Genomic DNA, 26,692 nt, shown 5'->3' with positions numbered 1-26,692 from the left:
AGTAATGTTATTAAGGCAGCGGAAAGACTTCAATGTAGCTCGTTTTTCCATTGCAGTGATTGATTTTCAAGTTTAGCTCAGTCAGTGTAAAGAGTATTTGCATGGAATACAAGGAAAAACTCAAGTAACTGCTCAATTGTATTTCTCTGGAAAACTAGATTGTGGATGTAATTAATGCCTGAATGGAAGTTGTACTGTGTTGCAACCAGAGTCAGCCTACTAAAAGGCATGTGAATACATGAATTGTTTTCTCTTGCAGCTCTACATTTTGATTAGCCATTATTTTAAAACGCTGCATTCAGTATACATTTTTGAGAGTTTTACAAAGGTTTTTGTTAGCATTTACAAGATGATGTGTCTCTAGATCCTCATTTCGATGGATGTTTGTATTTATTTCCCCTCACGCATCTGAAAAGTAAATAAATTCTGCATCTTTATGCTATGATGTAAAAAAAGGTCATTTTAATGATTAAATCATTATCAGAGTGGTTGTGTTCAAGGTTATTTCAGATTATAATACTTTTATTGTATCTAGCACAGTTGCGGTGTGAGAAAGTTTTAGCGTCAAGCTCTGTAATTGTGATCTGTACTCTGGTTTTTGTATGTGGTTCCAGTGGTTGAATGGACATCCTGTGATGGGGTGAGGGGAGATTTTCTCATGCTCTGATATTCACTTCAACCCTGACCTGTTCACACAGTCATCTCTCGACAGTCAATATTTTTAAGGTTCGATATTGGTCAACAATATTTTATAATTTTAAAATGTCATGTGAACTGACTCTCTCAATATGAAATCTGTTAATGCAGCATTATGGATTTAATTAAGATTGAAATCGCGAAATGGCCTTGCATTACTAATGCTGTGTTTAAAATATTGTCTGCATTGACTGCTTAGGAGTCTCATGCCTTATATTTAAAATGTTAAATCGGGCTACAAGGGTATCATAAACTGGGCTTTAGATCAGATCACACTAAAGGCTTTTTACAGGCTGGTTCAGCTAATGCGCATGGCCGTTCTCGAGATTATTGACAGGCTCTTTTACCTGTAAGTAGGGACTTCCTTTGCTTTATCTTTACATTTATGCATTTGTCAGACGCTTTTATCCAAAGCTACTTACAGTGCACTTATTACAGGGACAATCCCCCCGGAGCAACCTGGAGTTAAGTGCCTTGCTCAAGGACACAATGGTGGTGGTGGGAATCGAACCAGCGACCTTCTGATTACCAGTTTAACAGTTATGTGCTTTAGCCCACTACACTACCATCCATTATCTGTTGGCCATCTGTTTACATTGTTGAAAAATTGATTGCTTCATTTATTGGTGATCTTTCAGTCACAACGACAACTGTGAATTCATCTAGCCCACAGCACATTCAGTGTTTACGTGGACTACACTGCTCAGCCCTTAGTCATCTTGGTTTCTTGTTGAAGGAGGCCCTGATAATTAAATCCAAGCTTACGCTACACGATTTACAGTTGGCTCCCAGTGACTCACAGTCTTGTTTTTCGTCATGCTCGTGCACACAATACAGGACTTTAGTGTATCAACTACACAATAATTCGTCCCTGACTGAGGCCATGTGTACAATGGTATTAAGATGGGTGATCTGATCACAAATGTACAAGCGAGACATCACCTTCTCACCTGGTCATATCCTGTAGACATGTGTTCGAATTTTTTAGATGTAAAAAGTACGATTTTTCCCATATAATTAACAGTTAAAATGTATGTTATGTTTAACAAGAGGGTACATATAGCTTTTAAGGTAAATTACTAAGGTAAATTATTGTAAAATAACGGTTAAAAAATAAAAAAAGTATATGAAAACGGTTCAAAACAGTATTCCCTGCTTGACATTTCATTATATTTTATGTAAATGGTTTCTTATTTTTAATATTAGTTATTTACTTTGGGTTGTTCTGTGTTTTATTTGATGTTAATGTTTACTGCATTATTTAAATTTCACAGGTGTTACCCTGATGATGTTTGGTGTTTGTGTGTGACACACTGTCTCTACACGTTTATTGATCATCTCGGAAAGGCAACTTTTAGTTGTTTTTTTGGTAAAAACAATGGCATTTTTTTACATTGTACTAATAATGTTTATATTGCACTACATTTCTACATTTTAGATGTGAAACATGATATGGCTGATACAAGTTCAGTGGAAGACTTATTTTTATTATATTGTACAGCTTCAGTTGATAAAGTGAACCGTAATACTACAATAGTATGTCTATGCAATGCAAACAATAACACTATAAATTAAACATAAAACGAGAATTAATTGTATATGGGGATGAAATATACTCTATTAAACATGAAATAATATGCAATATAGCAGTTATAAGACAGAACATGCAGTTTCTTCTGCCAGAACACGTGATAGCCGGTACTTTTTTGTGTGTTATCAGACATGATGTAAAGACACAAGAATGTTTGACATAAGCCTGCAATTTCATGCCAAATGCAACCCGACAGCTCAAAAGCAGATTTGCATCACCTTCACATTGAATCAGTTTAATGTGTACCTATTTTTGTCATCTTTGTGATTGGGTCTTGGCCCACTTATCATCGTAATTTTTTGGAACCAAATAAAAGGTTATTATTGAAGTGCCTTGACGAGCACAGTTCAATTTGGTGTTTTAACATATTTCCTACTAAAACATGAAGTAGTGGAGGGACATGTCAAATGGCATTTAAAAAAATAGACCTTAGGCTTTAGTTTACAGTCAGACATCAATACCCCTTTCCACCATGATGCTCATGTCAGAGCCACTTACCGGGGAAACTTGAGAAGGATCTCGGCCAGTTTTTCCAAAGACTTGAGCACCGAATGATAATCTAAATGGCATGCATGCATACATAATCATGACCATCTCACAAACACATAGCGCATATTAGTTTAAATGAATCCACTCCCCCAGGTTATTGTTATAAACTTAAGCCTTGTCTGAAGGGTCGAGGAGGTGGTGTTGATACAATTTACAGGGAAGTTTTTGTGTTACTCAGAGGACAAGATATAAACTCAGCAAAAAAAGAAATGTCCCTTTTTCAGGCCACTGTATTTTAAAGATAATTTTTTAAAAATCCAAATAACTTGGCAGATCTTTATTGTGAAAGGGTTTAAACGATGTTTTCGATGCTTGTTCAATGAACCATAAACAATGAATGAACATGCCCCACTGGAATGGTTGTTAAGACCATGCTTATAGTAGTATAGGCAGTAGGCAATTAAGGTCACAGTTATAAGCAATAAGGATACTAAAGAAACCAATCTACTGACTATGAAAAACACCAAAATAAAGATTCCCAGGGTCCCTACTCATCGGCATAAATGTACCTTAGGCATGCTGCATGGAGGCATGGGGACTGCAGATGTGGCCAGGGCAATAAATTGCAATGTCTGTACTGTGAGATGCTAAAGACAGCGCTACAGGGAGACAGGAAGGACAGCTGATTGTCCTCACAGTGGCAGACCACATGTCACAACACCTGCACAGGATTGGTACATCCAAATATCACACCTGCAGGACAGGTACGGGATGGCAATAACTACCACCAGGTTCCTGTTACACCAGGAATGTACAATCCCTCCATCAGTGCTCAGACTGTCCGCAGCCCAGCTGGACTGAGGGTTTGTCGGCCTGTTGTAAGGCAAGTCCTTACCAGATATCACCAGCAACCATATCGCCTATGGGCGCACAAACCCACCTTCGCTGGACCAGACAGGACTGGCAAAAAGTGCTCTTCACTGATGAGTCCTGGTTTTGTCTCACCAGGGGTTTTGTTCAGACTTGTATTTATAGTCGAAGGAATGATCGTTACACCGAGGCCTCTGGAGCGGGATTGATTTGGAGGTTGAGGGTCCATCATGGTCTGGGGCGGTGTGTCAAAGCATCATCGGACTGAGCTTGTTACTGCAGGCAATCTCAACACTGTGCGTTACAGGGAAGACATCCTCCTCCCTCTTGTGGTACCCTTCCTGCAGGCTCATCCTGACATGACCCTCCAGCATGACAATTCCACTAGCCATACTGCTAGTTCTGATTTCCTGCAAGACAGGAATGTCAGTGTTCTGCCATGGTCAGCGAAGAGGACTTATTGGAGGATAAGGACTAGGGCCATTCCCCCCAGAAATGTCCGGGAGCATGTCTTTGTGGATGAGTGGGGTAACATCTCACAGCAAGAACTGTCAAATCTGGTGCAGTCCATGAGGAGGAGATGCACTGCAGTACCTAATGCAGCTGTTGGCCACACCAGATACCGACTGTTACTTTTGACCCCCCCCCTTTTGAACTAATAATCCTTAATGTGACACCATCAGATATAAATAAAAATTCTCCCCGATGAGAGTATGGCCCGGGTGATCTATGTACTATTGCGAGGGCAATAGTATATAGATCACCCGGGCCATACTCTGATTTCCTTGGTGAGTTTGCAAATTTTCTATCAGATCTAGTAGTTAATGTAGATAGAGCTTTAGTTGTTGGTGACTTCAACATTCACATGTAAATGACGCAACTCTGTCTTCTCAACTCTCTTGAAGTCAGAGAAAATGTGACCGGACCAACTCATTGGTCCAGTCACATCCAAAAAACGAATTAATGCCTTCATGACCTCAAGACTAGATTATTGTAATGCATTACTTGGAGGATGTACTGCAAGTTCAATAAATAATCTTCAATTGGTTCAAAATGCAGCTGCCAGAGTGCTGACTAGAACCATAAAAATATAATCATATTAGCCCCATTTTATTGCGGTTAAAATGGTTACCTTGTAAATTTTGTATTAACTTCAAAATTCTGTTAAATACATACAAAGCTTTTGAATGGTCTTGCTCCATAGTACTTAAGTTACATTCTAACATGCTTTATTCTACCACATTCATTACGATCACAAAATTCTGGCTTGTTAATAGATCCTAGAAAATCTAAATCAACAAAAGGAGTTCGATCCTTTTCCTATTTGGCTCCTAAACTATGGAATAGTCTCCCTAACACTGTTCGGGACGTAGAAAAACACTTTTTTATTATTATTATTATTTTTTTTTTTTAAGTCTAGACTAAAGACTTGTCTATTTAGCCAGTCATACACCTAATTTATCCATCAACTCCCAATTAGGCTGCTTTAGATAGGTCTGCCGGAACCGGGTCAAGTGATTTTTATTGTCGTTCAACCATATACATTTAGTACAGTACACAATGAAACGAGACAACGTTCCTCCAGGACCATCGTGCTACATAAAACACAGAACCACATGAGACTACACAGACTAAATAACATGTCTATATAAAGTGCATGTGCAAAAAGTATGGGACAGGACAATAAATTACAAAAAATTAACAGGACAATAGGCACTGTGAGAGACAGTGCAGCGCCGACCAGTACACAGTAGTGCAAAAAGATGACAGTTTCTAAAAATGCCAAATGTAAACATAACATACTATGAGGTAGTGTTCTATGGACCGCAGTTAGAGGTAGCGGCCAGGTATAAAGTGACTATAATTAAAGTGCAAGTGTGTGTGTGTGTGTGTGTGTGTGTGTGTGTGTGTGTCAGTCCAGTCTCTGAGTATTGAGGAGTCTGATGCTTGGTGGAAGAAGCTGTTACACAATCTGGCCGTGAGGGCCCGAATGCTTCGGTACCTCTTGCCAGACAGCAGGGTGATGAGGAGTTTGTGTGTGGGGTCGTCCACCATGCTGGTTGCTTTGCGGATGCAGTTTTTTGTGTAAATGTCTTTGATGGAGGGAAGGGAGACCCCGATGATATTCTCAGCTGTCCTCACTATCCTCTGCAGGGCTTTGCAGTCTGAAACGGTGCAAGTCCCAAACTAGGCAGTGATGCAGCTGCTCAGGATGCTCTCAATAGTCCCTCTATAGAATGTAGTGAGGATGGGGGGTGGGAGATGTGCTTTCCTCAGCCTTTGAAGAAAGTAGATATGCTGCTGGGCTTTCGTGGTAATAGAGCTGGTGTTGAGGGACCAGGTGAGGTTCTGCACCAGGTGAACACAAAGGAATTTGGTGCTCTTGACGATCTCCACAGACGAGCCGTTGATGTTCAGCGGAGAGCAGTCACTCTGTGCTCTCCTAAGGTCAACAACCATCTCTTTTGTTTTGTCCACATTCAGAGACAGGTTGTTGGCTCTACACCAGTCCGTTAGCCGCTGCACCTCCTCTCTGTATGCTGACTCATCGTTCTTGCTGATGAGACCCACCAAGGTCGTGTCATCGGCGAACTTCAAGATGTGGTTCGAGCTGTGCATTGCTGCACAGTCGTGAGTCAGCAGAGTGAACAGCAGTGAACTGATCACACAGCCATGGGGGGGCCCCAGTGCTTAGTATGGTGGTGGAGGAGATGCTGTTCCCGATCCGGACTGACTGAGGTCTCCCAGTCAGGGTGCCCAGGCCCAGTAGGTTCAGCTTTCCAATCAGGTGCTGAGGAATTATTGTGTTGAATGCTGAGCTGAAGTCTATGAACAGCATTCGAACGTATGTGTCCTTTTTATCTAGGTGGGTTAGGGCCAGATGGAGGGTGGCGATGGCGTCGTCTGTTGAACGGTTGGGACAATACGCAATCTGCTGTGGGTCTAATGAGGGAGGCAGCTGGGTCTTAATGTGCCTCATGACGACCCTGTCGAAGCACTTCATGATGATGGGTGTGACGTGTGTCACCGCTGTCCTGGAAGTGACTGCGGATTCTCTGAGCATGTACGCGCTTTGCTCCTCTGATGGCCAGAAACATCTATCACGATCTATAACTCTGCTTAAAATATTATGGCATCTACACTAATGTTATTCTATTTGTTTTAATGTCTCAACCTCGGGATTCATATAATATTAATATTGGCATTTCTAGTCATGTTGTTTAGCCAAAGGGGAATTGGCCCCCATTGTGAGCCTAGTTTCTACCAAGGTTATTCTGCTCCATTAACCAACATCTTATGGATTTTTGTGTTGCTTGCCACAGTCGCCTTCAGCTTGCTCACAGGGGTTCTAAATACAATGATTCATTATTTAATTTTAATACACAATTTACAATTGTATTTAATCAAACTACACAATGATCACTAAGGATTTATTGATATTACAGTTACATTTTTTGTTAATGCATGTTTTCTGTAAAGCTGCTTTGAAACTGTGCGTTGTGAAAAGTGCTGTACAAAAAAAAATTTGACAAGTGATTCTAATTGAAAATTAGTTTTGTGACGACCCTACAGCATGAATTGTGCTCCCTTTGAAGTGCCCTGTGAAAGCATGATCAGCTTCAGGAAGAACACAGCCAGATATGCTGAACAGTTGTAGGGGGAGGGTGCTTGCTCATTCTAGAAAGCATTTGATTGGTCAAGATTTCTCGACCTCTGTGTGACGCAATGGATGTTCCTGAGTCTTTTAAGCCAGAAGAGAGAGTAATTCAGAGAAATGCTCTCATCTACTCTTCTGTCCACATCCACAAAGACTGTTCAGACAATTTATTTCTTTAAATCGCAACCCTTGTGGTTTGATAATCACACTACATCATATTTTTTGTTACCTTAAATATGTTTTTTGTTTTGTTTCATACTTGTTTTACTGTTTAAATTTAGCTGAAATTCTTATACATTTTTCATGACCGGATCCACTGTGACAACTTGCCTAAAAGTTTGACATCATGCTTCATATCTCTGCCTCCGTGACACCTATAACTTTTAAACCCTCATGCTTTCATTTTGACATTCTGACATCCAGGAAGTCCTGTAAGTGTTTCTGTTTGTAGGCAAGTTCACAGTAAATTCACTGCTTATTCAAATTCTAGTAAAATGCACCTCTGGTGCCGTTCTAAATGCATATAAGTGAACCAAACTATTGAGCATCTACATCTGAGTTGTTGTTTGTTAGTAGCACTCAAATATTGCACACGGCTGTGTAGGCTAAATATAACCGCAATTGTGTGTAAACAGGGCAGCACCATTCACTCACGCGCTGGAGCTGCGTGTGCATTTTATATAATTACTAATAAAACACAGCCTTTTGTTATTCACAGAGCTATTGCACATCTTCAAGTGGCTTTGAATAAAATGCACGAGTCAGATGAACTACATTAATTGTGTTTTTATGGTTCTTTTGTAATTTTTTGAGCTTGACAGTAACGAACATGACTAACACAAAGTATCGGATTTGGATCGGGCTCATCGGACCGTTACCCGATCCGTTTAAAAATGTCAGTATCAGAGCCAATACCGATCCAGGTATCGGATCGGTGCATCCCTAAATTAACCACTTTCCTCCTAAAATTTGTATTAATGTGTAATTACATTTTCTTCTATCATGCGAAATATTCATATCTGTTAACATGTTAGGTGTGACGGCCAACCCCGGTCTCTTTTATATCTAACAAGTCTTTTAAACCTTGTTTTTTTTTATGTAGCTACAAATAATTTATAACTTGTAAATCTATAAAAATGTAAATCTATGAAGAATTGATTTAGCATTTTAATATAAGGGCAAGGGTTAAATTATTTAGTTATGAACTTTGAACTGCAAGCACAGAGAAATGGAATATAAGATTTCTTATTTGTTTGCTAAATTATCCTTGTTTATTTATTTTGAAGTTTCCTTGTGTTGCAAAAATATTCAGTTCAATATTTTTTCTGCAGAAATATTTTCACCATTTTACGCTCTTTTCCCTCTTATGGAGAGTCTGTGAACAGGTGTTTTTAATGCTCTTCATTAAAATTTGTATTACTTTTATTAGAATGTGTATGGAAAGTAGCATGTTTGTTAATTTTGAATTATTTTTGCATTAAAAAGTGCTTTTTTCTCAGTTGCCTGTTGCCTGTGACAAAGATGCCTCCCTTCCAGATGCGCTGAACGACTTCTACGCTCGGTTTGAAGTGCAGAACGACGTGATGGCGAGGAAGTCCACCCCTCCTCCCAACGACCAGGTGCTCTGTCTTACCACGGCAGATGTGAGGAAAACTCTACGTAGAGTCAACCCACGGAAGGCTGCTGGACCAGACAACATTCCTGGCAGAGTGCTCAGAGGAGGTGCAGACCAGCTAGCAGATGTTCTTACCGACATCTTCAACATCTCTCTGAGCAGTGCCGTTGTTCCAACGTGCTTCAAGGCCACCACCATCATCCCCATGCCAAAGAAGTCTTCAGTGTCCTGCCTCAGCGACTACCGTCCCGTCGCACTTACACCCATCATCATGAAGTGCTTCGAGAGGCTCGTCATGAGGCAGATTAAGACCCAGCTGCCCCCTCACTAGACCCACTGCAGTTTGCGTGATCGTTCAAACCGTTCAGCGGACGATGCCATCACCACAACCCTCCATCTGGCCCTCACCCACCTAGACAATAAGGACTCATACGTTCGAATGCTGTTCATAGATTTCAGCTCAGCATTCAACACAATCATTCCCCAGCACCTGATTGGAAAGCTGGACCTGCTGGGCCTGGACACCTCCCTCTGCAACTGGATCCTGTACTTCCTGACTGGGAGACCTCAGTCAGTCCGGATCTGGAACAGCATCTCCACCACCACCACACTGAGCACTGGGGCCCCCCAGGGCTGTGTGCTCAGTCCACTGCTGTTCACTCTGCTGACTCACGACTGTGCAGCAATGCACAGCTCGAATCACATCATCAAGTTCGCCGATGACACGACCGTGGTGGGTCTCATCAGCAAGAACGAGTCAGCATACAGAGAGGAGGTGCAGCGGCTGACGAACTGGTGTAGAGCCAACAACCTGTCCCTGAATGTCGACAAAACAAGAGATGGTTGTTGACTTTAGGAGAGCACAAGGTGAACACACTCCGCTGAACATCGACGGCTCCTCTGTGGAGATCGTCAAGAGCACCAAATTCCTTGGTGTTCACCTGGCGGAGAACCTCACCTGGTCCCTCAACACCAGCTCTATCACCAAGAAAGCCCAGCAGCGTCTCTACTTTCTTCGAAGGCTGAGGAAAGCACATCTCCCAACCCCCATCCTCACTACATTCTATAGAGGGACTATTGAGAGCATCCTGAGCAGCTGCATCACTGCCTGGTTTGGGACTTGCACCGTTTGGGACCACAAAGCCCTGCAGAGGATAGTGAGGACAGCTGAGAAGATCATTGGGGTCTCTCTTCCCTCCATCAAAGACATTTACAAAAAACACTGTATCCATAAAGCAACCAGCATTGTGGACGACCCCACACACCCCTCACACAAACTCTTTACCCTCCTCCCGTCTGGCAAGAGGTACGAAGCATTCGGGCCCTCACGACCAGACTGTGTAACAGCTTCTTCCCCAAGCCATCAGACTCCTCAATACTCAGAGACTGGTTTGACACACATGTGTCCTGAGTTGCACTTTAATTACTGTCACTTTATAACTGTCTGCTACCTCAATAACTGCTATGTGCATAGAACATTATCTCATAGTATGTTATGTTTACATTTTAGAAACTGTCATCTTTTTGCACTACTGAGTACTGGTCGGCGCTGCACTGTCTATTGTCCTGTTCATTGTCAGTAATTTGTTGTACTGTCCTGTACTTTTTGCACATGTTTGCGCGTGCACTTTATATAGTTATATATAGGTAGTTTATATAGGTATTTTATTTCGTTGTGTAGTCTCATGTGGTCCTATGTTGGTCCTTTGTTGTTTTTATGTAGCACCATGGTCCTGGAGGAACGTTGTCTCGTTTTGCTGTGTACTGTACTAACTGTATATGGTTGAAACGACAATAAAAACCACTTGACTTGAGTTACTTCTGACATGAGTGAAGACAGAGAGAGAATCTACATGCATACCATGAAAACATTTATCAAATGAAAACTGATGCACTAGGTTTAAACTTAATTATTTGCCAGTGTTTGTTCGGTAAATGATGGCACATTAATTTGGTTAATGCAACTCCTGCATAAACTTTAAATTACCATGTTGCATATGTATATTAAAATTTGCTGACATTTTATTCAAGTTAATAACACCCAAATCGCTGATGTTTTCAAACTGGTCTTCAGTAACAAACAAGCATTTTACATTATGTCAATGTACTTGTACACAAAACATTCAATGATGATACTGATACCAACTAGTATTTACTCTCAACGATATGGTACGATACCTTGTGTATGGTGTCTGTTTTTGCCTGTGTATAAATGTACACATTTTTTTTTAAAATCACAGTCCACTGCACTCAAAACAATTTTCTTTTATTTTGCTCACCCTAAGCATTTGAGTCCCTGTCCTCATTCATTAAGCAACTAATTTGTCCTTGTATGATAATAAACAAGCATCCGTCTTTCTCACAAGCATTTTCTCCCCCTATTCTTCCCATCAACCCTTTGGGGGATGCTCCCCCTCTCTCTGTGTGCCATAGCTCTCCCCCTGTTGTGCTCTTGTTTCCTGACCTTGCCCTTTCTCTGTTGTCATCCCTTCTTGCCTCTTTTTTAGAGGCTTGGTTTCCTCTATTCAACTAGCCACCAGATGGTATTCAAATTAGACCCCTTGCATGAAAGCAGATTTTTTTTTCCATGCTCTAGGCTGAAGTGTGGGCGGTTTCACCCGAAAATGGTGACCTAGAGACCCCACTCACCCCAGTGCTTCTCTTTCTACTATTTGTGAAGGAATCCAATGACCAGGACTCAACTCATGGACTGCCTGGTTGCAGCTTTCTGAACATTGTGTCTATTTGGAAGACAAAAATGGTTCCTGTTTTTCAATGAGGTAATGTTGAAAGGATAACTAAATTGCTGCTATAAAACCTAATTGCAATGCTGAAACTTGATTGTGTTTCATCCCAGAGCGATGAAAGGAGTATAGTGTGCAATAGGGCTGTCAGTAGGGCTGAGAAATTAAATTAGAATTTTTCACTGTAATCTTATCTTGATTATATTTAAATTTTGAAGGCACTATTTCAGGTAGGGTAAAAAAAAGTTAAAAAGAAAAAAAAATTTAATTGACATTGTCTCCTACATCCACAATCAGCACTGTGTCATAGCTGTTGTTTATTGCGAAGAACAACTCTGGCTGTAAACAAAAGTGTGTAAAATGATTTAGCCAGTTCATATTCTAAAATTGTAAGTAAAAATGTCAAATGAGAAAAGAAGCGTTTCAATAGACGAAAAATGGTTCCTGTCAGTTAATTTAGTGTTGCACATTAGCCTATACCGGTTGTAACGCTCTTATTCAAAAGTGGCCGGATAGCTTGCCTAAATGGTTGTAGTCAGGTGTAAGCAAAAACTCACAAGACGTAACTGATATTCCACCGTGGTGATTTATTATCAGCGTCGTCGTCGGTCCCACGCACACATGGGCAGTTTGCAAAACACAGCTAACAACAACTGCGTTACTGAATAGAAATAAAAGCAGAATAAGAACATCAGGCTTATAAAACGGGCTTGCACGCATACATGCGATGTTCACAGCTCGCACTTCTTATATTGACTGCCCACTGTGTGTGAGGGAGTAACGGAGTACGTTCCATCTTAAAGGCGCAGTACCTAATTCTACTTGTTACACTGTGCCATAGTACTACCAAAGATTCAAGCTTCATAATACTGGCGGTACCATATAATTTTTCAATAAATACAGTTTTATATACGTACCTAATGCTTATTCAGTAAACAAGCCAAGGGATAGTCAAGACATAACCGCAAAAGACCTCCACATAAGGGGCCTTTCGTCATTCGTACGTCTTTTTCTATGCAAGCATACACTAGATTGATTTCTTTGTTGCGCAGTGTCTCACTGGTTTTTTTTTTCCATTGTGCATGAGCTATGCAATTTTTAGATCCTGTGTCAATTGAAAAAGGAAATGTAGCCTTTTAAAACGCACTGTTCTGTTTTATTCGTTGCACTGCGGATTTGGCACAAAGCAAGCATTCATTCTGAAAGGCTCGGCTCGCAAGTCATTGTCAGTGCCATTTGTCGAAGTGTCCGGCTACTTTTCAGCTTTTTTCATCTTTGTTATCGAAGTATTTTCTTATAAAATAAAATTCCCATAGGGATTTCATGAAATCCTTCATAAGAGTAATAAGTCATGAACCAAACAAACCAGCTCTTAGGTGAATCACAACATTACACTATTCTATACTTTTATTTTGTAGCAAATATTATAATTTTTTTAAGTTTGCATATTTAACAGATCTTTAATGAGGAAAGGAACTACACTGCCTAGCCAAAAAAATAAGTCACTGTTTGGATTTAAATAAGCAGATACTTAAAGGTGGGGTATGTGATTTTCTTTTTTGACCATTTTTTCAAAATAACTTGAAATCCTATTCCTAACCCACTTACTGGCCGTAAATTAGAAGCACTGAAATGAAAATTAAGCAATTTAATCATCTGTGGAACGGGCAGGACTCGAAAAACTCCAGCCGATCATTTTCAAGACCATCTAGAATCATTGGACAGAAAATGTGTCAATCAAACGGTCGTACCATGCCCCCTCCCCTACCACCCTGGCGCGCGTGTCCGTTCGTCATCAGCTGCTTTCAGATGGGCGGCATTTACTACACAGAGCTGTAGTTCATCACTGACAAGCTGGGCAATTTACCCTTCATTATCACGGCCCAGCTTGTTAGTGAACTACGGCTCTGTGTAGTATCGCCGCTTCATCTGAAAGCAGCTGATGGCGATTTACTAATCAATGAATGCACTTTATGTTATGTGCTTTACTGACGAGATGCGCATAACAATCTCATCTGATAACGTTATATCGGTCAGCCCTATATTTAGCCATAAACTTCGGTGACAACCAGGGCGTCCAATATATTTTTATATATTTTATATTTATACAATATATATTTACATTTCAAAAACATCAATTTTCTAACAATACTAATGATTTATGTGACTGTTGAATGTTAATAATATCTGGTGCAACTTAACGCTGAATGTTGTGCCATGTTGACGGTCTTAGCAGGTAAATGGTGACGTCATGCAGAAACTCCAACCTATGCTAGCCTGGCTCGCTCTCGCGCATCTGAGTTTTCGCTCGTGCATGATTGCGCGTCCATGTTTTTCGAATGGGTGGAGTCAGGGCAGCGTTGGAGGAGAGAAGGTAGGACCTTATGAGTTGTGTATTTTCAAAATCTGCCGGCCGTTTTGCAAATCACATACCCCACCTTTAAGAGCCTGTGATTAAATCATTATTGCAGTCATTACTATGTTTCAGCTGGTAACGGTTCTTTTAACCCTTACTAATGCAGTGTTTAGCTTCTCATTTCTTAAACAACTGTGACGGAAACGTATCCCGTGGTCTTGGAAAAGTTGTTTCAGAAGGGGCAAATTACTGGCCTGCATTAAGCAAAGAAAACAACTAAGGAGATTGCTGAAATCATTTAAATTGGGTAAAGAACTGTCCAACGCATTATTAAAACCTGGAAGGATAGTTGTGAACCGTCAGCTTCGCAGAAGAAATGTGGTCGGGATCAAATCTTGCGTGGTCGTGATAGATCACTAAATCTTTTGAAGTCGCATTGTAAAAAATTGACCGTAGAACTCACAGCTATGCTTAATAGTGAAAGAGCCTTTCCACACGTACAATGCGATGAGAACTTACAGGATTGGGACTAAACAGCTGTGTGGCCACATGAAAGCCACTTGTTAGTGAGGGTAATTGGAAAAAAACTACGTCAGATTGGACTGTGGAGCAATGGAAAAAGGTCAAGTGGTCTGATGAGTCCAGATTAACCCCATTCCAAAGTGATGGGCGCATCAGATTAAGTATGGAAGCGAATGAAGCAATGTACCCATCATACATATGCCCACTGTCCAAACCTCTAGAGCCAGTGTTATGATCTGGGGTTGCTTCAATTGATCAGGTCTAAGCTCAGTAAGGTTGTTTCAATAAAATTAAGTCAGCTGACTACCTGAATTTACTGAGTGACCAGGTTATCCCATCAATGGATTCTTTTTGTTCCCTGACAGCACGGGCATATTCCAGTTTGACTATGCAAAGATTCATCTGGCTCAAATTGTGAAGTGGTTCAGGGAGCATGAGGAATCATTTTCACACATGAATTGGCCACCACTGAGTCCTTAACTTAACCCTGTTGAAAGTATATGGATGCTGGAGAAGACTTTACCGAGTGGTTTGACTCTCCCATCATCAATACAAGATCTCGGCCAGAAATGTATGCAATGTCACAACATTTATTTCCGTCCAGAGTTGCATTATGTCATGACCTGAGCTCTTTTGATTGCCACGATTATCTGATTGGTGTATTTTTCCCTTAAAGATCATGGGGAGTGTATTTCTTCACCAGGAATTCTGCTTTTACATAGGGGTGTAAATGGCAAGTTTCATCACAATACAATCTTATAACGATTCTCTTAGCCAGCAATCTGGTGTTTGCCGATACCTCAAAGTCTGCCATGATCCTATTTTACATTATCAGTTACTTTACATGTATTATCTCACAAAATAACCAAAATAATCTGCATATTTTTCGGTCATTGCACCCTTGGCTCCACACACTGGTGCTCAGTCAGTCACATAGTTGAAGTGGAGAGAGAATTGGGCCTGCCATGCAGATTCATCCTAAGTGGACTTACACAGGACACCTTGTTTTTCTGCATAAACATGCACAGACAGACGTCTTTGACCACTTGATTCATATCTTGGGCTGCTTGTAAAAGACACTGTGTCAAGTTATAACTCTGAAGAGATGTTCTCTGTCATTCATGGGCTCATTCTTTTGCCCATCTGGGCTATTTTTAGATGTTGGTGTATGAAAATATGATGGAATGATACTGGCAACTGGATGTGGATGTGTCTTCAGCATATTTTAGTGTGGATTGTATTTTCGGCTTATATCATACCAGTCATAATACAATTCAAGCTTTGAAAAGGAACTGGTATTGAAGAATGGGGCAGTTAAAAACTTGGATGCAATCACAAACTATTTTGCGTAAACATTTAATTCACGGATATTTAATATGTCATGACTGTGTGATAGTTTATGGTGCTGAAATCCTGTTTACACCAGGCGTGTCCATTGACCAAAGGCAGCTGCTTGAGGCTGTCTACACTGCTTATGCATGCTAATTGCTCTTAACTTGAAAAATTGAGTAAGCTAACTCATACATTTTGATGGCACTTGAAATTTTGAGTAAACCACCTATTTTTGTTTGTTTTTTAACATTTACTTTCCCTATCGAGTCCCATGCAAAGCATGCTGGGAACAAGAAATTCCCTGCTCAATTTGAGTTTAAATAAAACAAAATTTTATTTAAGTTAATTAAACTCAAAATAATAAAACAGTTCAGGTTACTTAAAAGGTGTCAGTTTTTGTGAACTCAAAAGAAAAAGTTCTAAATACTCATCAAGATGAATTTTCCTCTACTCAATATAATTTATTACTTTGAGCATTGGGGTTTACAGTGTGTATTGGATGTGCATTGTATAAACCTTGACATTTAGTTTTATAATGTTGTTGAGCTGGTTCATTCTTTTCTGATTGAGTTTCAAAAATGGCTGTATTCGAGGGGCTGCATGTTGTTAGCTAATCATATCTGTGGTTGTTACATTGAAGTTTTAAGGAGGTGCTTAGGCCGAAACTGAGCGTTTTGAACAAAGCCAAAAACAGGTTGGAAAATTATAATTTATTACTAAATTATGACAGTTTTAAGGCAAAAAAAAAAAAAAAGAAAATTCTAACATTATCAGTGAACCTCAGGGAAGATAATAAAACCATAAATTGGCCACTTTGAAGTTGAAATAATGGGGATTGATGGCTTCAGCAGAGGCATATACCATAAATTAACAACCTCTGAACTCAGGATATTTCTGCCTTTTGAAGAAGTTATTGTTAATTATCCATTCCCCTTTGAAAAAAACAATATACTGGATTTTTACTTCCAGAGCCAGACTGTTGCACTTTATTGGATTTGTACTAGAAGAGCACTTTTGATGTTATTAATTTAAAAAGCAATAATTTGCTTGTTTCCAGCTTCTATTCCCCTTGAGAAAACCTAACACAAGCTCACTTTAAAGGTGATGCCATAATATTTTTTCTTGTCCCAGTTTATTTTGCAGGAATTTTCATAAGTATGGCATTCGAGTGCAATTCTACTTGGTGCTTCAAAGTAAGAAAAAATTACACACTGCACCTTTTAACAAATAGCCTGGACTTTTAAATGTGCTATGCGTTTTAATATTTTCTTGTGATTTTAAACTGTATGTTAATTTAAAATAGATTGCTTTCAGTTGCGAGATTTGATGACATACCAGGTGACATTGCAACACACAAGCAAAATTGTTTTATTTTTCAGCCAAATTGATAACGCAGTGTGATTTTTGACCGTAATGTTGACATCATATAGATGGGCTCTGTTTATGTTCTGCTTTCCTGTGAGGTTTTGATTACCAAAGAATGTTTATAACCTGGGTCTGAAGTCTCAGGAATCATCGACTCCGCACCAGACCACCTCCTTTATTATTCAAAGAAGAGTCTTGTACAGCTGAAAACTCAACACAACGATGCTATTAATACCTCAGATTAAACGCTATACAGCGTATTCCGCTAAAAGCTCACAAATCTACTGATTGCTGTGTATTCGCTTATTTCATTATGTTGCCGGTTTCTTTTCACTGTGCACAGTTTCTACACTGAAGTTTTTCTTCTAACACTAACTTTTACTCATTTTGCTGAAGATTAGGTTTATTGAGGGTCTCTTTCAGTGCAGCCTCTGACAGATGACCTATTGAAATCACTACAGAAATGTCTGCCTGTTGCCAGGGCAACACTAGCTTGCTTCTGTTTTTTTACGCAGTCACGTGAATGGCTGTTGACGTCACCGGGGGAGGGACGCTGCCAGAGTTTGGTACACTCTTGGCTGCTCAGAGCTTTGAGTATTCTTGAGGACTTGTTGAATTGACACGGCTGGTCTTAGTCTTAGTGGTCGCTACTCACCGTCTGTTACCACCGTCATTAACATTAGGTAAAAAGAGCCACGTTATGGAGAATTGAAGGCAGCAGTTTGTAGGGGAAATAAAATAAACAAGTAAGAGGTAAGTCTTATTCTTGTTTGACTCTGTGCATTATGGGCAATTTGATTTAATAGTTGTATTGTGTATGTGATGGGAGAATTGGTTTGGCTGTGAGAGAAATGTCAGTGTGGTTATTCGTGCACAGCTGTTGCATGCTCTCTCTTTATCTCTCACTCCCCCATCCCTCTGTTAGAGACGTTCCATAGGGAGTTAATTGTGTTCCCTTTGGATCAATCACGTGATTAACTCCCCTATATACATAGATTCCTTCTTCCAATGTCTCGTTTCCATCCATGTTATTTTCAGATCTTCATCACCATCTAGATTTGTTTGTGGGCAAGTTGAATGTGAATAAATTGGAAGGAATTTGAGTCTCACTCCAACTTCTCTAAATTGTGCATCATATTTACAAAGCGGAAACAGACCTTAAACTGTTAGCTAAATCTCTGCAAATTATTTTTCTACTCTTTCCCAAACTTCACATTTTCACCTTCCACCATGTTCACTCCTCACTTAATTCTGGCATGTGGCTGAACATCTATGCGTGCGTGTGTTAAGAAGGCTTTTTCTGAGGAGACACTTGCGCTGAATGCCAGAATAGCACTAAATTCCTCCCCTCCCCCCTCCATCCCTCCGCCCCGTCACATTGAATGTGGTGGAGGGTGATACTTGGCAGGAAGAAAACATTTAATGCTAATTGCTGGAATTTTATTTTTTTACAGCAAAAATGTATGCATTATTTCAAAATAGTGTTTCATTCATTTGAAACACAAGACAAGCTTTCATTATAGTATCTCTCTTACATTTTTTTTAATAATGGAAGGATCATTATTATTGTGATCAGACCTTTTGTAGCTCCAACAATCAAATAAAGGAAACATAAGTAATCCATATGACTCCAGTGGTTTAATCCATATCTTCAGGAGAGATATGATAGGTGTGGGTGAGAGCATACATTTTTCAGTCCTTTTGTACTCTAAATATCCACGTTCACTTAAAAAGGTGAATGAAGTGTACATTTTTGCTGTAAAAAAAATATAAATCCAGCAATTAGCAATAAATATTTTCTTCCTGCCAAGTATCACCCTCCACCCATGATCAATGTGATGGGGGGGAGGGGAGAATTTGGGGCTATTCTGGTATTCAGCACAAGTGTGTCTCCTCAGAGAAAGCATTCTTAACACGCACGTATAGATGCTCAGCCACATGCAGGAGTTAAGTGAGGAGTGAACACGTGGGGGAAGGTGAAAATGTAATGTTGGGGAAAGAGGAGAAAAAGATTTTGCAGAGATTAAGCTAACAGCTCCCTAATCTTCCCTTCATTCCCACAATGCTGTGGCTGTTTCCACTTTGTAAATATGACTCATAATTTAGACCTGGAGTGATACTGGACACCAGTTCTCTCCAATTCGTTCACTTTCAACTTGCACACAAACAAATCTAGATGGAGATGATGAATCTGAAAAATAGCTAAAATCTTTTGGTGCTTCAAAGATCTAATCACTATTTACTTGAATTGTATGGACCTACAGAGCTGAAATATTCTTCTTAAAATCTTTGTTCATCAGAAGAAAGTCATACACATCTGGAATGGCATGAGCATGAGTAAATTATGTGTAATGTGTTTTTGTGTGAACTATACCTTTAAGGAAAGTCAGGCCATGTTCATAATAACTCTTATTCATAAAAAAACGGCATACTGCAGGCTGAACAAAGTACAGCTCCTATGTACTTGAATGGAAAAGGACCACAATCTCTAAGATGGGTCACGATTATGAGCAACAACAATTGTATTTTAAATTGTGCTTCTTTAGTTCAGATCACACGCCAAAAAAAAAAAATCAATTTTTCACACTGGTGCACTGGCCCCACAGCCACCACCATTGTGTCCTTGAGCAAGGCACTTAACTCTAGATTTCTCCGGGGGGATTGTCCCTGTAATAAATGCTTTGGATAAAAGCGTCAGCCAAATGCATAAATGTAAATGTAACTGACAGGGATTTCTCTATATAAAAAAGTTGATTTGTCCTTTTAAAGGGATAGTTCATCCATAAATTAAATTTTTTCACCCTGATGCCATCCCAGATGTATGTGTCTATTTATTCTTCAGCAGAACACAAATGAAGATTTTTAGAGGAATATCTCCACTCTGTAGGTCCATACATTGCAAGTGAATTGTGACCAGAAATCCAAAAGCTCCAAAAAGGAGATAACGTCAGCATAAAAGTAATCCATATGACTTTGGTGGTTTAATCCATATCTTCAGAAGCAAAATGAAAGTTGTAGGTCTTTTGTTTTTGCGTTCTTTGTGTGTATCGCCACCTACTGGACAGGAAGGGGAATTTATAGTAAAAAAAAATATACATATTGATCTGTTTCTCACCCACACTTATCACTTCTGGATTAAACCACTGGAGTCATATGGATTACTTCTGTGTCCTTCACAATAGTCAATTGTGTTCAGCAAAAGAATGTAAGTCACACACATCTGGGATGGCATGAGTAGGGCTGGGTATCCTTCAAAAATGTTCGATATAATACAGGTACCTTGAAGAAAACAAACTCGGCAGGAAAATGACGAACACCGGTATTACCGCTGGTTGGATGCTAGGTGGTATAATGGGATCATTTTCATTATTGTGTAAGCTTAACCCTAACCCTGCTTAAAGCAAGACACCTTGATTTCAAACTTTGAACTTATTTATTTTAACTAAAATTTCATTTAAAATGTGGTGTTCAACTTTTTGAAAGATGGCTTAACAACAGTTGACAACATCTCTCTGGCAAAGAAGCTTCATCGGTGCATTCTCTACCATCAGGTATTTAGTTATCCAGGAAAATATATCATGTGTGTGAATAAATTAATTTAGTTCCCTCCATCATGATAGTGCATCTGGAAAGTATTCACAGCGCTTCACTTTTTCCACATTTTGTTATGTTGCAGCCTTATTCCAAAATGGATTAAATTAATTATTTTCCTCAACATTCTACAAACAATATCCCATAATGACAACGTGAAAGAAGATTGTTTGAAATCTTTGCAAATGTATTTAAAAAAAAATAAAAAATCACACGTACATATGTATTCACAGCCTTTGCCATGACATTCAAAATTGAGCTCAGGTGCATCCCGTTTCCACTGATCATCCTTGAGATGTTGGCATAGCCCAGCTATCTAATATTTCAAATTGCCTTAAATTTGACCCAACGCATTATCAAGGGACATGCATTATTGATGCAGGCCTAGGCTAGACGATGCATTGTGTATAGGCCTTTGATGAGTAACAAGTTTGTATTTTTGTGGTTTGATGGCTTGAATTAGAGCTACATATAGAGAAATTACACAGGCCTAATACATTTCATCCTTTTCTAATCTTTTAGTTTGCACAGATTCACTGCTTTTATACACCAACCTGCAAACTCATGTTCACTCTTGAATAATTGCATAACTTTGTATGTAACATTTCTCTGGCTTTATTCATTCATTAATTGTGCATAGTCCTGCATAAATTGTCCCATTGAATTCCTGGTTATACTAATGATTTACATACATACAAATTAGTGATGCTCATTTTTCATTAATAAGGCCCAGTGCGTGGCAACTATACAGGCCTACATGATGGCTGGCTGGACTCCTGCTGTGAGACATATTATTTGTTAGATGTTCGCGGTTCCCTGTAACGCCATGGCAGTAATTCCAATACTCACACATGCACACTCATGCTCACAGGGCCTACTGGTAGTTCAGGAACACATGGCACCAAAGACAAACACACTCCTGCGTTGGAGGCCTGCTGGCAGTATGGATGAGAGAGACTGCTGGCAGCTTGTTTCGCATGGCCCACATGTGTGTAGGAGGAGATTGTTCTCGTCACAACCACTGCTATTGTGTTTATCAGGCCTGTCTGTTATTACAGCACCTGTCTGCTTGTGTGTATAGCCAATGTGTAGGTGGTGCTTGTTTGTTGTGTATATCTATTAAACAGCTTAAAATCACAGAGTGCCAAATGAACATGACTTTTATCAAATTCTTAAGCATTTTAACAGGATTCTCTCACAACCATAACCAGTCTGATAAGCTCTTATTGATTTAATGTATCTTAAACATGTCTTACTATTTATCCTGCTATTGTAATCACAATTATTTATTTTGATTATTAAATTTACATTCAGAGTCCAATTTTGTATGGTAACGCAACCAAAACAAGTGGAGAACTGTGTTTCTGAATTCCTGTTATGCTGCTATACATTTAGGGTTTACATAATTGAATCAATATTGGTCAACTTCACATTAGTCCACCCAGCTGCATGAAAAACAAAACTGTTATTTACATTTTGAATAATTGACATGCACAGTGAGTAACAAGTTTATTACTAGAATGCTCCCATTCTATTCTATCTCTGTGCATCAGACTGCCTAAATCTTGCTCATTGGTACTGCTTGTAGTTACTGATAGGCTGATTTAAATTACTCTTTGCAGTCATGCACAAAACATGCATATATGATTGCTTACAGTGCTCAGGTGAGAGCTACAGTAAAATTGAGACATATTTAGAATAGTTTATTTCTCATTAATTTACAAACACAACTCAGTTACACATGAACAAAAAATGGTTCAACTGAATCGAACCTGGCTTGAACAGAAATGAGCTTGGGTCCAATATTTGCTGTATGCAAACTGCAGCACTCATCAAAAAAAAAACTGTTTACTGTGAGCTTTGGGGAAAAAGGAAAAAAACAAAAAAACACTGTGTAACCTGCAGACTTTACCTCAAAAACATTGGTGTGGTACCTATTGATGCAGCGCGATTGATTGAATTACGATTGAAAATGCAATATGGTCTTGCATGATTACTAAACTGCAAAAGGCTGCATTTTAAAATCTGATAATCTGCATTCACCACTTCAGTCAGCACTGTGTGAACTATGCAGTTCACTAGAATCACGTCACAGAACAAAGCAATAATTATGGATCTAATCATTGTAAAAGTACAGGTGGAGGTTTGATTCTCCCATAGCCTATACATATGATTCAATATGAAGCTTACTTTGGTATTTAAAGTAAGGAGACCGATCATCAACATGCGCCCAATGCAGAGGCAAGTTATGGTCTTAAGCTAGTGTATATGGATTTACAACGTATCTAACTAAGTGTTTGCTAATATTTGTATTAAAAAATAAATAATAGAATTACAATAGTAAATTCAGAATTAGACAAATCTAAAGAAATGAACCAGCCCTAGTAATATGGCACAATACCAGTGTAATATATCATTTTATATATGGTTTGATTAGTGTCTGGAAAATAAAAAATATTTTGTGTGCCTCATATGTTGTAGAAGCTGAAAATATCAGCAGTTTACAGATTACCTGCAAAACTGGTAGTGACATGCTGAAATTTCCTAAATGTGTGATGTAATGTATGTAGTGTATATGTATTATGGAGTATGAATATACAGGACAGCATGGACACTGTACTTGTATGTTGATGAGAATGTTGTTTATTTCTTCACTAGGTTTCATCATCATTGTGCTCACATTTGCGCAATATGACCGCTTTGTCATTCTTGCAAACTTGTTTTGTAATACCATCCCTTGAATGGGTTTTCTGTACTCTTTGTTTACATTATTAGTGTTAGAAGGTTTTTAGGTGTTGTGTTTAGGCTATAACTCTTGTCTTTGAGTGGATGTCATGAGCTCTCTATTGTGGTGACTGCTTCATCCAGCTACATCCTTCTCATTATAGACTCTGGACTTAAGTTTGTTTCAGATGTTATAACAGAGCTGTGTGATTCACACTTGAATTTGGTCTCAGTTTGAAACAAAAGTCAATTTTGTGCCCTGTTTCTTGTCAGGCTCATTCTCCACAGGGCAACTCGTGTCAGAAAATATCCTCCACCATGCTGAGAGTTGGACACAGCTGTTCTACTTTTGTTGTGCTCTCGAGCGTTGCACACTGCTTTTTTTCCTTACCATACATTTTGTGCATTCCTTAAAGGGATGTTTGAATGTATAAAGATTGTGCAGAACTCTTAAGCCTGTGACTTGATCTCTATTTTTACTCTTTGACTTGAAAACTGAATTGCTATGATTCAATTATTGCTTTTTAATTTTGGATCTCTGTTACTTTTCACATCAAACACATCACTTTTGCTAAAAATACAATTTTGAGAGAACTTGGAAATAGATAGTGTTGCTTATCCTCCCCATATTGAACTATTTATGAAGTGTTTGTAAAAAGTGTGAATAGTCATTCTGTTTGTTTCCTTGGCTCTCCTCTCTCTGTGGGAAATGTTTTTTTGTGTGCTATTGTTTATTTGTTGGCACGGCAATGCAACAGCCTGTTATTACATTTCTCATTCTTTAGGCCAGTTTCTTGGTTTTGGTTCCCACCTCTGAAATTGTTATCCCTTAACTTTTACCATTACATGCTATCCATTTAGGGGAATACGTTTAATCTGTTGATTTATAATTGGACAAACAATCTGCAAGACTACTCAAATTCAGCACCCATTCCACCACACAAATAATGGCCTGTCACTTTTAAGTTACCATCTGAAGCAAAAACAGCCAATTAAGGTTTTTAGCAGTTTTATACTCTTGTCAGACATTTGATTTGAAAGGCTTTAGTAATGGTGACCACAACAACAAGGTTGTCCTCAGAATGAACCATCATTGTTATCCTGGGTTGTGTCACCTGGACAATTTGCAAGGAAATTGGAATTTCAGTGTTTCGGAGCATCTTTGCACTTGTGCCAGAATAGGTCAGGATATGCTGTAAGACAAGAAATTGCTTCCTTTCAGGACAGGATGGTTATTGGACCTCATCAAATGACGTCTAGAGTCTTTAAGTTTTGCTGTTATCTCACAAATTAGCTTGAATTGTTTTAGGGTACCTGCTCTTTTGGTATCATCGGTAATTCAAAAGTAGGGCTGGGTATTGATTTGGATTTTTCGATTCCGATTCACAAGCTCTCAATTCTATTCTATTTGATTTGATGCCAGTTCATATGGGTATATTTTAGTTATAATGTAAATTCTGCTTGTATATAAAATGTTCTCTTTCTGAATGCTGTTAATTATACAGGGGACCTTCTAACTTGGTACATAACAAAAATGCGAGAAAGGGCAAAACACTAGATATAACGGCCAGTAGATAAAGTAGAGCGATAATATTTATTTAAAAAATTAAAAGCTATAGGAGTAAATTGAAGAGTTTTTTGAAGACCACACACTTAGTAAAAACTCATCAAGAAAATTCCAGAAATAATAGCAACAGAATTTAGAAAAATTTGCACTCCAAAGAGCTTGTAAGATTTAATTGATATTCTTTGTCATTTTCGCATTTAGGATAAACCGACATTACAGACGTGATATCTCTGTTATGGACGGGACCGTCATATCCATTAATACTTTGATTATAAGATTTAAATCGTGACCTTAAGCAATTACTAAACCACAAAGGACTGCGTTTTAAATCATCTGCATTGACCACTTGAGTCAGTAATGTGTGAACGAGCAACACCCTCTAGCTTTTGTGTACGGTGCAGTGCAGCAAGATTATATTATGTTTGTCATATTACAATTTAAATAGTCAAATTGACAGCGAAAAATGCCTTTTGATTGGTCCTGGATTTTCTCTCTCTCTGTGTGTGCAAAACATGTCAGACCATACTTTACTTACAAGCTCTGTAAATAGAAGCGAATTAAACTACTGTGAACTTGCCTACAAACACACACTTACAGGACTTCCTGGAGAGTTCAGAATGTCAAAATAAAAGCTTGAGGGTTTAAAAATTAAAGGTGCATGATATATTATGATATTTTGCTATTATAATATATTATGTTTATAAATGATAAAAATACTTAAGTTGAGTGGGTTCCAAAAAATAACTGTGTGAATGAAAAGTGAGCTGATATCTTAGAACTAAATTAACAAAAAAAGAGATCTGAAGTCCAGATACAAGTTGAAAATTATTTGCAAAAAAACGTTTTTTCTACTGATGACTTATACTGGAATTACTGTTAATTTTGCTGCTACATTATCCAGTATACTAGTTAACAATTAAGTGTTTCTTAATAAGCTATACATTTACATTGAAATAATGTGTAGTTAGAGGTTTGTGTTTCTTTACATATTAAAGAGTACATCCATGTAGTTCCACACAATATTGTAAAGATATTCTAAACGGATTATGCAAAAAAACCCTCGGATCGGGGTCAGTATCGACTGATACTGAGAAGTGGTATCGGTGCATCCCTATTGAAAGGGGAAAGTGCAGGTAGAATTTTCCTCTGGTCAGACTCATTAATACTTTTATCTTTTCAGCTTTTCCTGTGGTGCTTCAAAATAGTTTTAAAGACACAATTGCATGACTTGATGAAGTGGTCTTGTGATACAATGGTTAATCCCGAGCTGTTGAAATATGGAGGCGCTGCAACTCAACCCATTGACGGAACTGTGCCAGAAGATCTGGGAAACCAAAGTGTGGCCTGAGGAGTTTACGAAGTCTTTTGACGTACCACTACCGAAAAAGGGAACTTGAAGAAATGGCCAAACTACCTCACCATCAAGGCCCCGATATACCTCTGTAGAAGTTCTCATTCGCTCTTCTTTCAGGGGTAAAAAGAAGTTCTAAATAGGCGAGCAACGGTATACAGTGCATCCGGAAAGTATTCACAGCACTTCACTTTTTCCACATTTTGTTATGTTACAGCCTT

At 38.9% G+C, this 26,692-nt stretch overlaps 1 protein-coding gene across 5 annotated transcripts in view; it reads left to right on the top strand.

Moving 5' to 3' along the window:
- Nucleotides 1-26,692, top strand: part of ncalda (neurocalcin delta a) — an 85,757-nt gene that overhangs the window by 35,178 nt on the left and 23,887 nt on the right. Inside the window, exon 1 of one of the 5 annotated variants that reach the window (XM_052143685.1) lies at nucleotides 17,818-17,984. The exons of 3 other annotated variants lie outside the window; for them this stretch is intronic. The gene's annotated coding sequence lies outside the window, so the exon portion shown is untranslated. Of the gene's footprint in view, nucleotides 1-17,817; nucleotides 17,992-26,692 lie in introns of those variants that run through there. One more of the 5 variants, XM_052143682.1, reaches the window with a different exon arrangement.

Source organism: Xyrauchen texanus, chromosome 15 (assembly GCF_025860055.1).
Source record: "Xyrauchen texanus isolate HMW12.3.18 chromosome 15, RBS_HiC_50CHRs, whole genome shotgun sequence".
Classification (NCBI taxonomy): Eukaryota; Metazoa; Chordata; class Actinopteri; order Cypriniformes; family Catostomidae; genus Xyrauchen; species Xyrauchen texanus.
This window is presented reverse-complemented; position numbering and strand designations above follow the sequence as displayed.